The following is a 13,114-nucleotide window of genomic DNA, read 5'->3' as shown; positions in this document are numbered from 1 at the left end:
CTGTGTTCTAGAAACCTGAAGGCCTGGTGGAATATAAATTGCAAGGCAGCAGGAGCCCTGACTTCCAGATCTGCCTCTGCCAACATCTAGCTGTGTGACTTCCAACCAGTCGCCTCTGTCTTCTGGGCTTGACACTCATTTTATAGGAGATGAGAATTCCTCCCATCTCTAGTAAATCAAGCATGGGGAGATTACTGGAGCATCAGAGATTCAATTTTCTGCTGGCACAGGAAGGTTCTCCCTCTCCCTCGGGGCCTTTTTAATCTCTCCCTCAACAAACAAGCTCCAGGTGGTCTGGCTGTTTGGTCCAGATCTGTCCAGAAGGCCCTGTGCTCCAGAGAGCTCCATTTTCACAGGCTAGAATCCAAGGGTGCCCCTGCAATTGCGAAGCACAGAAGTCCAGCAAAGGCTGCTTTCCTTTTTCCTTGAAAAGAGGTGTCTATTTTCAATTTCCTAGCTGAAATTAAGTAGATCATGGTATATAAATCATGAGGCAAAGCATCATTTTGTGAAGTGTCATCTGAAAATACCCCACAGCAAAAAATGTGCACCTGAACCTAGCTACCTCGAATATAACAGCATATGTGCTCTTCTCCCCACCTGTACCAATGGTTTAAAAGAATTCTCTCTAGATATCCTCCCAAGTCCAGTCAAAGAAATGACAGTTTCCTTTTTCTGGTCACTTAAATCCAGTCTGCTGTTTGACCCTTACGTGTTCTTTCTGTCTTCATTTCTGCTATCAGGCTCTCTATTTTCTCTCTCATTCCTTTGTTCAAGCCTCTCCAGCTCTCGTTTCGACAACTACAGTATCTTTTGACTTCCCCACCTGCAGTCTTCCTTCTAGGCCTTCTCCTGAGCTCCTGCCAGAGCGCAGATCGGACAGAGCTCAGCCCAGCCCCAGTGCTGCCCACCCACTACCTGTCAGCCGCGGTGAAGCCTGAGGTCTGTGTAGGCAGACTCTGGTTTGGATCACGGCTCCTCAGCTCGCGGGGTGCATGCTTGCATAACGGTGGCATAAGCGTCACTTACTTCTTCTGGAAAACGGAATTAATTATTGATCTAACACTAAAGACTGTGAGGAGAAACTATAGGTTTGGCACACTGTAATTGTCACAAAAATGTTAGCTGCTCTTTTTTTGCCGTTGGGATGCGTGGCTCTTTATAATCAAAGCTCACCATTTCTGTCCAACTGTGTATGTCTCTACCTTGCTTTATATAACCTGCGTGAGTCTGCACTGCTCCCCGTTTCTTGCAGAATTCCTGCGTACTCCCACCTCTGCACCTGAACATGCGTCTGTTCTTTCACCTGATGGTTAGATCAGTCCTTCATAACAAATATTCTGGAAAATTTCATCTGCATGCACTAAAATAGAATCGTGAAATGCACCCTCCTGTGCCCATCAGCCAGCTTCAACAATGAGCAACACATGGCCAATCTTGTTTCAACTTTACCCCTGAATGTTTTATTCTATTTTATTTATTTAAATTTGTTTAATGTTTATCTTTTGAGAGAGAGCGGGAGGCAGAACGTGAGTAGGGGAGAGGCAGAGAAAGGGGCAGGGGGTGGGGAGACCAGAATCCGAAGCAGGCTCCAGGCTCTGAGCTGTCAGCACAGAGCCCAATGCGGGGCTCGAACCCATGAACCGTGAAATCATGACCTGAGCCGAAGTTGAACGCTTAACCGACTCAGCCACCCAGGTGCCCCCTGAATGGGTTATTTTAAAGCAGATGCCGCACATCATACCGTTTCATCCATAGGTACTTCCTTCCGTGAGTATCTCTAAAAGATAAGGGCTCTTTTTAAGCACATAACCACAATACCATGGTTACATCTAAAAAACGAACAGTCTTTCTTTAATATCAAGTATTTAGTTAATGTTTACGTTTCCCCAATTGTCTCAGAAATGTTCGTTAATTTTTTAAATAGTTGGTTATTCAAATCAGGATTCAAAGCCTGCCCATTGAATTTGGTCGATATCATGTAATTTATTTGTTAAAGAAACTGGAGTATTTGTCCTGTAGAATTTACCACATTCTGCTTTTTGCCAGTTGCATTCCTACGGCATGATTTAACTCATTCTTCTGTCTCCTGTATTGCCACTGGTAGCTGGGTCTACAGGCTTGATCAGACTCAGGTTTGAAATTTGGGACAAGAATACTTCGTGGACAGTGTCAGGAACCATTTCTTAGCCACTGAGGCCCGGGCACGGTTCTGGGTGTCCAGAGAGATGAGGCACATTCTCCACATCAGGTTTCATGTTCTTCTCCATGGTCCACCTCACTGATGCTTTCTTGTAAATAAATTTTTGCCTGGTATTAGGGCTTTTTAGGTATGACACTCCTTTTCCTTCCTCCGTAGTGGGCTTTCAAGGGAACCCTCCTCGTGGAAATCAACTTCACGAACATCTATTTCTCCACCTAAATCCTGCATAGCCACACTAAGCCATCAACTACTTTTCTTGAGTGTTTACCCTGTACCAGGCACTGTGCTATGCCCTTCACATGACGCACCTCACGTGACTTCACAAGAACTTACGACAAAGGTATTTTAGTATTCCCATTCTTCTGGAGATGAGAAAACTGAGGGAGAGAGTTTCGCATCTTCTCCTGAGGAACTTTTAAGTGATGCTCCAAATAACTGGGATGGTCTCCAGTGTTGAGTCCTTGCCTCCGGCAGTGACTCAGCCCTGTAGATAACCTGCTTCTTTTCCTCCTTCGTGAGAAACCTTAGTCTTTTCCTTGTGAAGTCAGGGTGCTGGGTTACCTAAGTGTTAGCAGAATTTTGCTAATAATAGATGAAGTAGTTAGAAGTGTAAATTCAGGTTTGAAATGCCTTGAGAGCTGCAGCGTAGAAGGGGCTGCAGGATAGTAATTAGAGGAGGCTGTGGAGTGGAATCCTAAGACTGCAACCTGCCAGCTGTGTGACTTTGGCCAAGTCACTAAACCTCTCTGTGCCTTAGTTGCCTCATAATAAAATGTGTATGCTAAATGGGAGTACTCAGAGCAGTGCCTAGCATATAGTCAGCACTCGGTGAATATTACCTGCTACTGTTGCTATTGTTGTTGCTATGATTCGGTGTTTGAACAACTACCAGAAAAACAAATAAAAAGCTTACAAACGACTAATTTTGTATCCCGTGTTGTGAAAAGGCCCTCTCCCTTTTCCTTTAATCATTTCTTTTCTTTCCCCGTAGAAGAATGAGAGGTACGGAGGTCTCCCCTCCCTCCTTCCGCCCCCACCCCCCGCCCCCCAACACACATTTTAATTAAGGTATCTTTTGAGAAGGAATACTTTAATCCAAAGTGATCGCTTTGATACTCAAAGAGACACATTTGGAGGCTACTTGGCGAGGGGGAATTAAAGACGGAGAAGCTGAATAAATAGCAAGCAAAATGTTAATGTTTTGGCTTTGTGGTGTCTGCATCTGAGAGCACTCATCGCAGATTTTTTGGCCGGCTCCAGCTGGAAGCTCCGGCGGCTCCTTTTGTGTGCGCGGAATCCCTGGCTGCGGAGCGCCGCGCTGCCCCTAGGGGTCAGTGTGGTGCAGGGATTGTCCGGATCCGCGGCTCTGCGAAGGCTTCCAGGAACGCGCGGCGGGCAGGACGCCTGGGGGCGCAGAGCGCTGGACCGGGCCACCTCCGCTGCCCTCTCGCTGCCCTGCTTGCACCTGCCGCCTCCTCCCGCCCTCTAGTTCTCTCTCTCTGAACGCGATTGTTTGGCCAGGGTCAGAGAGGTCGAATTGTTCTTTAACTTCATAAACGACTGGGTTTAGCCTCGCTTCCTGGTGAAAAGAAAATCAAAGAAAGAAAAAAAGAGATGGATATAGATGGCTTAGTAATTTTCTGCTAACCTCTCATTTTTGCTGGCGCTGCATTCAATCTATTGCATCCGGAGCCATAAAATGGTAGCGGTGTGAGAGGGCCGATACCTTTCCTAACAACTGTCATCTTACAAAGAAACAAGCCCAGAGAAGAAAAACAAGCGAAGAGCCTGGATATCCCACTTGAAGTCTCAAGTGGGGGTTATTTCTACTATCCGTAACCTTATTCGTTATTTAAAAAAAAAAAAACCATGAATGATTATTAGTTTTAAAGGCCATGTACCGATATAAAAATTAGTTGTAAGGTGGTTAGCTGGCAACTTAGCGCAGTGGTTAAGCGGGTGGGCTTCAGAGGCAGATTATCCGCATACAAATGGCGGGTGGGATGGGGAAACAATAGCTACCACTAGAGTTCCTCGGTCCTTAACCTTTCTTTGCCTCAGTTTTGCTCTATGAAATAAACATAAATTAAGAAGTTTCATTTAAAAAAAATTCCTGCAGACTAATTTGGTAAACACTCAGTGAATGTTGGCTGCCATAAATTATTACAATTAGAAGCATAACACAGGAAGTTTTTGAAGTTGGGCTGGGGGAAACACTGTATTTCATTTTGGGGACCCCTATTTTACTCCTTCCAGTTTGTCCCTCGCATGACTCTCAGAGTGATTTTCAAACACGTTTTGTGAATCCCTTCCCTTATCCCAATACAAAAAGCAGATGGAGGGAATGTCCCTTGGGAATCTGGTGAAAGAGACAGGGATGGGGTGTTGACTATTAGTGTGGCAGGTCTTAGGAAGAATCTGCTCCAGGAGACATTTTCAAGGATGAATTTCCGGGATTTAGTACTTTCCCCACGTTCAAATTGCAAAAGAATGGGGCCTTCGTGGGGACTTTGGATATTTTATTTCTTGCTCTGTGGTTCAGTTGGTTGTGTGATGTTCAAGCTCATGTCTTCCAGTTGCATCCTCCTAGAGGCTTGGCTTCATGTCGTGGGATGCTTACTTCTCCCTATGGACTATCTTGGATACTATTCTTTCTCTGCAGACACGAATACAAGGTAAATGTCAGGAAAGGCAATCCAACATTAGACTACTGCTTTTAGGCTTTTCTGGTTTCTTTCCATTGACTTTGCTGTATTTGTGGTGTTTGAAGATCTTGCCATGATCGCTTTCCTCCCATTAGTACTTAGTCTGCTCTCTGAGAAGAGCTGGCATCTAATTCCCCTTTCACCTGGCAAGTCTGGAGATACTTGAGGACAGCTATCAAGGCTCCTTGAATTCTTCTCATTTTAGTTCTCCAGCCATTTTTCATGATTCATGGCGAGCATGACTTATCATTATCCTGGTTCATTGTTATCCTGGCCACCATTGCTTTTAGGTCCTTGCCAGTTTGTAAATCTCTCTCATCACCTCTTAGATATTGGATACCAAGAAGTGAATCCAGAGCTATATATGGGATCGGATCTTTCCAGAGTGCTAGTTTATCATCTTCTTTATTCTGAACACTATCATGTCAGTAGCACATCCCCAAAATACATTAGTATCTCTGAGAGCGACATTTTGTTCTTGAATCTCAGAGCATGTGGCAAAATATACTCCAAAGTCTTTTGCACATCAGTAGCCATGGAACCACATCACTGCCCATCCTGTACTTATTAGGCTGATTGTGGGAGTCCCAAAACTGGATTCTGTATTTGTCTCATCAATACCAGCTTACTAATTTTGCAGACTGTTAGTCTCTTTGGCCAGACCATGAATTCCTTGAGGTCAGAGACTATGTCTCTCAACAACCAACATGTTTCTAGTCCCCAGCTCCGTGCCTGGCATTTCATAGGTGTTTAACAAATGTTTGTGGAGAAAAAGAATGAGCCTCTTGAGAGTCTTTGAATCTTGTTTCTCATTTGTAATTATTTACCATGTGATTTATAACATGCAAATATCATACATGTGACATATTAATAGAAGCATATTAAATGTTCTTCTGTGTTTTCATCCCAAGTCAGTAATATTTTGATTAAGATAGAGCTATAGAGGACCTAACTAGACAACATCCTTTATAAAATTTAGTAAGAATAATAATGACAATCATCAACTCTGCTTGACCAGGGTTGATCAAGGTATCATACATTTATTTCATTTTGGTAATACCTAGTTTAAATGTTTAGATCTTGAGCACAAGGAGTTCAGGAAGCTTTGTTGAAGGCCATGTTAAAATCAAGATGAGGGACACCTGGGTGGCTGAGTCGGTTAGGCGTCTGGCTTCCGCTCAGGTCATGATCTCGCTGTCCGTGAGTTGGAGCCCTACATCACGCTGTGTGCTGACAGCTCAGAGCCTGGAGCCTGCTTTGGATTCTGTGTCTCCCTCTCTCTGCCCCTCCTCTCTCTCTCTCTCTCTCTATCTCATAAATAAACCAACATTTAAAATTTTTTTTTTTTAAATCAAGATGAATTATACCCACGGCATTCCTGATAATCAAATGTAACAACCAAGCATAGGAAATAAGGTCAGGTTATCACAGCTTGAGTTTTAGGGATTTGCTGTTTTCTTAGGCAAACTCTTTACACTTTCAGTGGTACTACTGCCTTAAGAAATATGGATAAAATAGTACTACATCATTAGGTTATTGTATGGATAGCACAATACTCCACACAAAGCTTTTAGCAGAATTTCTGGCACATAGTATATGCTTTAAAATGCTAACTACTCTTTCAGGTTATTACTTTTACTTGGCCAGCTATGAACCTACTCAATTGGATTAGTAGCCAATAAATTGTGCATTCATTCAATCAAGTCTGTTTTGATTTTTGAAATTAGTTTAGCCAGTTTGGTGTTCTATAGCCAAAAACCATGGTTGGCTCAATTTTTATCATATCAACCTTTTTTGTTTACTTGTTTGTTTTGCTTCTTTGCCTGGAAGAGACAAAGACCTGAGTGTGTTCCTTATGAGCAGATGCATGTGTTTGTTTAAGCTGGTGGCACAGGGTTGGGAAGAGAACGAGGTGGTATGGCCAACAGAGAACCTTGTAAATACAGGTCAGGCCAATGCAAAGAAAGTTTGTTGGCTAAATCATTTTTGTCTCAGTGATTTGTGAAAATGAAATGCAGGGAGTTTTCTCCATCTATCAGCAGGGTAGTTTAGCATATGGGAAAAGGTTAGCATGCTTAATGCAATTGTATAAATTAATAAAATCTAAAATCCAATACTGACTGAGTTGTGGTCATTTGCCACTGTGTGGTTTGATCTGTTAAGTTTTAGAAAGTAGGTTTTTTTGATGCTTCAGTTGAATGCGTGTCTTGAGATCCTCATCTGTCACAGGTGACAGTTCCAGGTAATTATTAAGATCTATTGGTCCTGACTATGCCATTGTCTTAGGTTTTTCTAAATTGTTTCTATAGTCTTGATATTATTTAATCCTCAGAACAGTCTTATGAGTTAGATACAATTATCCCAACTTTCTAAACACGGTAAATAATTTGTCCAAGGTCAGGCAGCTAGTAAGGGACACAGCAAGATCTGATCGACTCCAACAGTTATGCCTTTAACCATTGTGTTTTATCAGCCTCTCCGTGACATGCTTCTGTCTTTTAGGAGATCTCAGTGACCTCTTTAGCTTATTTAGTGAGCTCTGAGGATGCTTTACGGAAGCAGGAGTAGTATACATATTATTTAAAAAAAATGAAAGGGCCACATAACTTCTTGTTTTAATCTTTGGGAGAAGTAGAACCAAAGGAGAAGTTGGTTATAAATTATTCATAAACAGCCATTAATTACCTTCTTTGACTTTTGAAGTTTGATTCTTGGTTACCCAATTCAGTTTTATTAATAATTTAATTAATTTAACAAATATTGATGAAGTACTTATTATTTGCCTGGCACTGTCCAAAGTGCTGAGGAACTATGCCGATCCAAAGGCTTTCTGCAGAGTTGGACGGTGGTCTAAACTAAATATTCACTTTTCAGAAAACTTAGATTCTAAGCATCATTGCTTAAGTCTCCAGTGGTTGTATTATTCTTTATCCTTCTAGTAGAATTGATATATAGCTATGCCTACCCTTGAGCCCTGACCTCTCCTTACCTCTTATAACCACGTAGTCAGACCCTACATATCCTTTAATGGACCAGGACCCACCTTCCTCTTGAAAACTTCTCTGACCACAAGGTTGCAGGCTACAGGTTCTTTCTCCTCTAAACCTCACATGTATTTAGTGTCTGTAACACTCTTTTTTTCCCTTAAGAGCAGGACTGTTGGATTCTTACATTTCAAGGGTTCTTAACTGATGGGTAAGTCCACAGTCACCCAGAGAATTTTATCAAAGTTCATATGGTTAGCCTTCATCTCACTGAATATTTTCTGATTCAATATTTCTGGTGCTGGAGCTTGATTATGTATCATTTGAAATAGATTCTGACATCGGAAGCAGGTTAAGAAACCAGTCTTATATTGTCGTTAGGCACTGACTCCCTACATTTAAAAAATGTTTATTTGTTGTTTATTTTGAGAGAGAGAGTATACACAAATGGGTGAGGGACAGAGAGAGAGAGGGGGAGAGAGAGAGAGAGAGAGAGAGAGAGAGAGAGAGAATGCCAAACAGGTTCCACACTGTCAGCACAGGGGCTCAATCTCATCAACCATGAGACCATGACCTGAGCCAAAATCAAGAGTCAGAGGCTTGACCAACTGAGCCAGGCACCCTATGACTCCCTACATTTTATATTCAATTTATATGCCAAGGTGTAATTTATATTACACCTTCAGGTAGATTTAAGCACCTGGAAACATTGTGATTATAATTCTTTGTATTTCCATAATTCCTAGCATAATGCTGAACAAATTCTCAATAGCTAATCACTGAATGAATCATCAATTAATGAGATTGGTTCCATTTCCTCTTTCCTCACAATGACATTTTCCTCAGAAAATTTCAAGAATGAATTATGCGGGCTGATACCCAAGTCATACCGTTGAGGCGAACTCCCCAGCCTTAATATGAGGATGGTTCACTTACATTCTGGTATCCTTCCTTCTAGACATGGTGGAATCTGGCTTCCCCACACCCCCGGAGTTATTTGTGTAGCCACGTGACTCTGTTTCAAGACTTGTGAGTGGAAAGGAGGGTGTCTCTCCCAGGCTGGAGAACTTAACTAGTGGTACTGTTCCTCCTGGGTGCTGTTCCTCTACCTGGGCAGCCAGCAGTGCTGGAGAGATGGAGGTCCCAGCAGACTGGATCCCTGGGTGAAAAGACATGGAGCCGACCTTCCTGCTGACCCGTATGAGATAAGAAGCATGAGCAAGAAATAACACTTTGTGGTGATTAAACCACATGAATTTGGGGGATTTTTCTTACTGTATTTTAATCTTCCCTGGCTGACTCATCATGGGTCAAATCTATATTAAATTATTTGTCATATGCATTATATAAGAATTTCCAATTAAAATTAAAAGTGTGAAGAGTTGAACTATATCTGGCACAGACAGTGGAAACAAAGCCAACAACGAAAGCCTAGCATAGAAAGGTAACGAATTTGGGACTTTCGTGTATATGGCCACTAAGATAATGTTTTTCTTATACATGTGCTTATGAAAAATTGACAGTTTTCTCACTCGGCTGGTAACAGAATGGATTGTTTGGTAAGGGAAGTAGTTGCCGTCTCCAGACGTCCAATGTGGATGACTGAGAATTGGACAAAAGGCAATCATCCAATAAGAGTTAGTAGCTTGGTTACATCCTTAATTAGTGATCTGGGATAAATTCTCCTCGATGAGATGGCTGGGTGACAGGTGTGTCACTTTTTAAGGTTTGGATACTTACTAAAAAGTACCAGGAAAGCAGTTCTGCTTTATATAGCAACCAGTGATTTATAAAAGACTGTATTTCTTAAAATTCTCCCTGGTAATGGGTATACTCTTTCTCTCAGTGTTTCGTGGTTTGATAAGTGAAAAACTGTATCCTGCCTGAATTTGCATTCTTTTGGTGGATAGGGAGGTCGTCCAACGTTATAGGTGCTATTGAATATTTCTTCTTTTGTAGATTGCCTTTTTTTTTGTCTTTAATGGGAGAAATCTTTATGGAGGTGGTGTCTCTCCCTGAGTCAAAACACAGAGGACCCTCAGTACTTTGGGGCTTCAGTACTATCCCCAGGTGCCCTGCACAGCATCTCAGCACACAGGCTGGCAGGAGGGCAGGGGATACCAGCAGTGCAGCACCACCTGGAATCCCTGCCTCCCAGCCTTGATCCCTGAATATCCCGGTCATTTTACTCCCAGAGCCCTAGGGCGAGATCAGTTTTCTGGAATAGCAAGGAAGGTTAGAGAGGGTGTAAACAGGGCTAAGCTCAGAACACTGGGAGAACCCAGAAGCTTTTACTTTCAGAAATATGCCTCTCTTTCCCCTTCCTTCCCCACCCCCCCCAACCTCTCCTTTCCCCTCCCTTTTCTACCCTGGTGCAGAGGTTGGGTGGGCAGTAGCAGGGCTGCGGTAGCAGCAGAGACCCTGACCCCTTGCCTCCCCTGGAGCTTGCAACAGCTTGTTCCATACCACATTGACCTCTGCAAGGGGGTGGGATCATTCACAAGCCCTCCTGACCTTATAGAAGGCCACATCCCAAGGAAGCTGTGGAACTTCCTCCTCCCCACCTCCCCACCTCACCTCAGGCTACCTCCGTTCTATCTTCTGCCACACTGATGTCTGTGTGATCTTTCATTGTACACATCTTCCCCCCCTCACCACCAGGTCCCACCACCTACAAAGCAGACCAAGACCCCCTGTCTTGGCCTATCAGGTCTGTGATCACCTAACCCAACAGTTGATCAAGACTATTGGCCATTATTGGAAGGACAGACTGAGGCCAGATTCTGATAGACTTTTAATTCTAGGACAAAGAGGTCAGATGGAATCTTTCAGACAACAGGAAGACAGTGTGATCAGAGGTGTGGCTTATGGGGAGGCCAGGTGACCCACTTCCCCCTCTTTTGTTTATGACATCTAATGAGAAGCAGGTGGTCACCTTCTTGCATTGTGGTCTAATGTGCAGTTTAGTAGGTGGGGCACCCCATTCCTGGGAGATCTGCTGTGGAGAGGAAGCAGGGAGGACTTTGGCTAAGAAGGATATTAGAATTGAAAGAAAAGAGAAGATAGAGCCTTCCTCTCTAAGAAGAGTGTCTTGTTAGGTGGGGACATTGTCTTGCCGTGGGGGAGAGAAGGAAGAAGGTATAGCTTTGTCCTGCCACTCCAAGGTCAAGTCACCATGGAGGGCACTTTTGAGCACACAGTGGATGTTAGGCCTTAACTATCCTCTTATCCAGTCCTGAGGAGACTTAATAAAATCTCTGCTGAAAGAGGGACATAGGTCAGAATGGTCTTTCTCACAAGTGCTGAAATGGTGGTGGTGGTGCCCTGCCATTGCCTTCGTCTTGGTAATAAGCACAAGGACAGTGGCCTAAGTGGTAGGAGGAGTGATTGGGCTTTCACAGTTCCAGAGGAGCAAGAAAAAGTCAGCTGGACTTTCCTGCCACTTCTGGAAAGAGGGCTTGGGGTGGCAGGTGTTCAGTGACTCCCCAAATCCCCAAATGGGATTGCCTTGAAATCCATGATTGTTTTCTGTCTTCCCTGGGGGTTCTGGTGAGAAAACACATCCAAATCAGGTACTTTGAAGGAATTTATATGCCACTGACCATATGCAAAGATGCAGCAGGGTAAAGGAAAATTCAAGAGGTGCTTGCAGTGCTCAGGGGCTAGTTAGGACTCTATCATCCCTAGGCCACAAGGGGTAAGAGGAGGGAGCAATTACCAGAACCAGGAGCTGGAGAAGTGGTGTGGAGCAGGCTCATTTACAGGAGCTAGGACTCTGAGTTGAGGGACATAGCCCATGGTGACCCCACAGTGGTGACCCCACAGGGGGATATGGAGGAATAGAAGGACCGTGACTTCATTCTTCTTTCTCTGTACTCTTTCTGATGGTCTCCATTGGCCAAACCCAAGTGGAGACCAGAAGACCAGGGAGGCTATTGAATAGTCCATACAGCGAATCTCCTGGGGCAGAGCAAAAGGCAGAATGGTAGAGACCTGAAGGGCCTAATGGAAGATAGCCAGCACCTGCTGACCCCATTCTAGAGGAGGAAAGTCTTTTCTTCCACCCTGTTGTTAGCTTCAGAAGGTGGGCACCTGTAGAATTAAACTGACAAAAGGCAGATTTGCAAGAGAAAAAACAGATTTAATCACATACTTAAGGCAGTTCACAGAAGACCATGGCAGTTAGAATCTGGGGCTTATATACCATTTTAATAGGGGAAGGAAAAGGGGAGAAGGGCATTTATGGGAAAACAAATGATTTTTGGAAAGATAAATGGGCCCTTGGGGAGAAAGATAGAAGACCTGACAGTTTTATGACAATGTCTTCCTCTCCAGTGATAAGAGTCAATCCTCCCTGGTTGCAAGAAATTCCTGAGTAGAGTATTTATGACAACTGAGTTCTTTTGAGCTCTTTCAAGGGGCTCTGTTTTAGGCAGATAAGGGATTTTAGGAACTCAACACCTTCTACTCAAAATAATTTTTATGATGCAGTGACATGTTTTGGACCTCTCCACCACAAAAGGTAGTGTGGTCTGTGAGGGACCATAGGGAGACCAAAATTTCCTATTTTCCTTTTGCACAGAGAAATGACCAAGTGGCTTTGCCTCAAGGGTGTGCTGTCCTGACCAGTCTTAGGCTATTCTTCATTGTAGCCAAAGGGCACTGCACACCATTTCTACATCGCCCATGGAATATGGCACATGACCTTTCACTTGCTAGGAAGTCAGTGCCCTATTCATCTAGGAACTTCAGGAGATTTTATAGCTTCTAGGCCAGGTTCTGGCTGAAGTAAAGTAATCCAAATCTCATTTTCTCTACAGTTTGGGAAACATGCAAAGCCCTTTTGAGTACTCAACGGAAAATTCTATGTATACTCATAGAAGTGTTTGGAATCCAAGAGGAAAGTGAACTTCCCAGGTGTGTGTGCATGTGCGTGTGTGCATGTGAGTGTTTTCCAGATGGGAGGAAGAGTAAAACAGATAAGGTGATAGAATTTCCATTGTTAGATGCCTCTTGTTCGTCCATGAAATACGCATGAAGGAGTTATACTGAGCCATGAATAGTGAAAACACTTGAGTGTTTTTCCACATGTGAGAACATTACCCTTTGAAAAATCCAAGGCCCTCCCTGAGACACACATGTCGAATCCAGAGCTCAGCTGTTAGGAGCTCTTCACCTGCGCCAACAGCAAAAACAAAAGTGGTCCGGCACAGACATTGTTT

Source organism: Puma concolor, chromosome A2 (genome assembly GCF_028749965.1).
Source record: "Puma concolor isolate L17-30 chromosome A2, mPumCon1.1.hap2, whole genome shotgun sequence".
NCBI classification, from domain to species: Eukaryota; Metazoa; Chordata; class Mammalia; order Carnivora; family Felidae; genus Puma; species Puma concolor.
The sequence above is the reverse complement of the archived record's forward strand: the minus strand, read 5'-3'. Positions refer to the sequence as shown.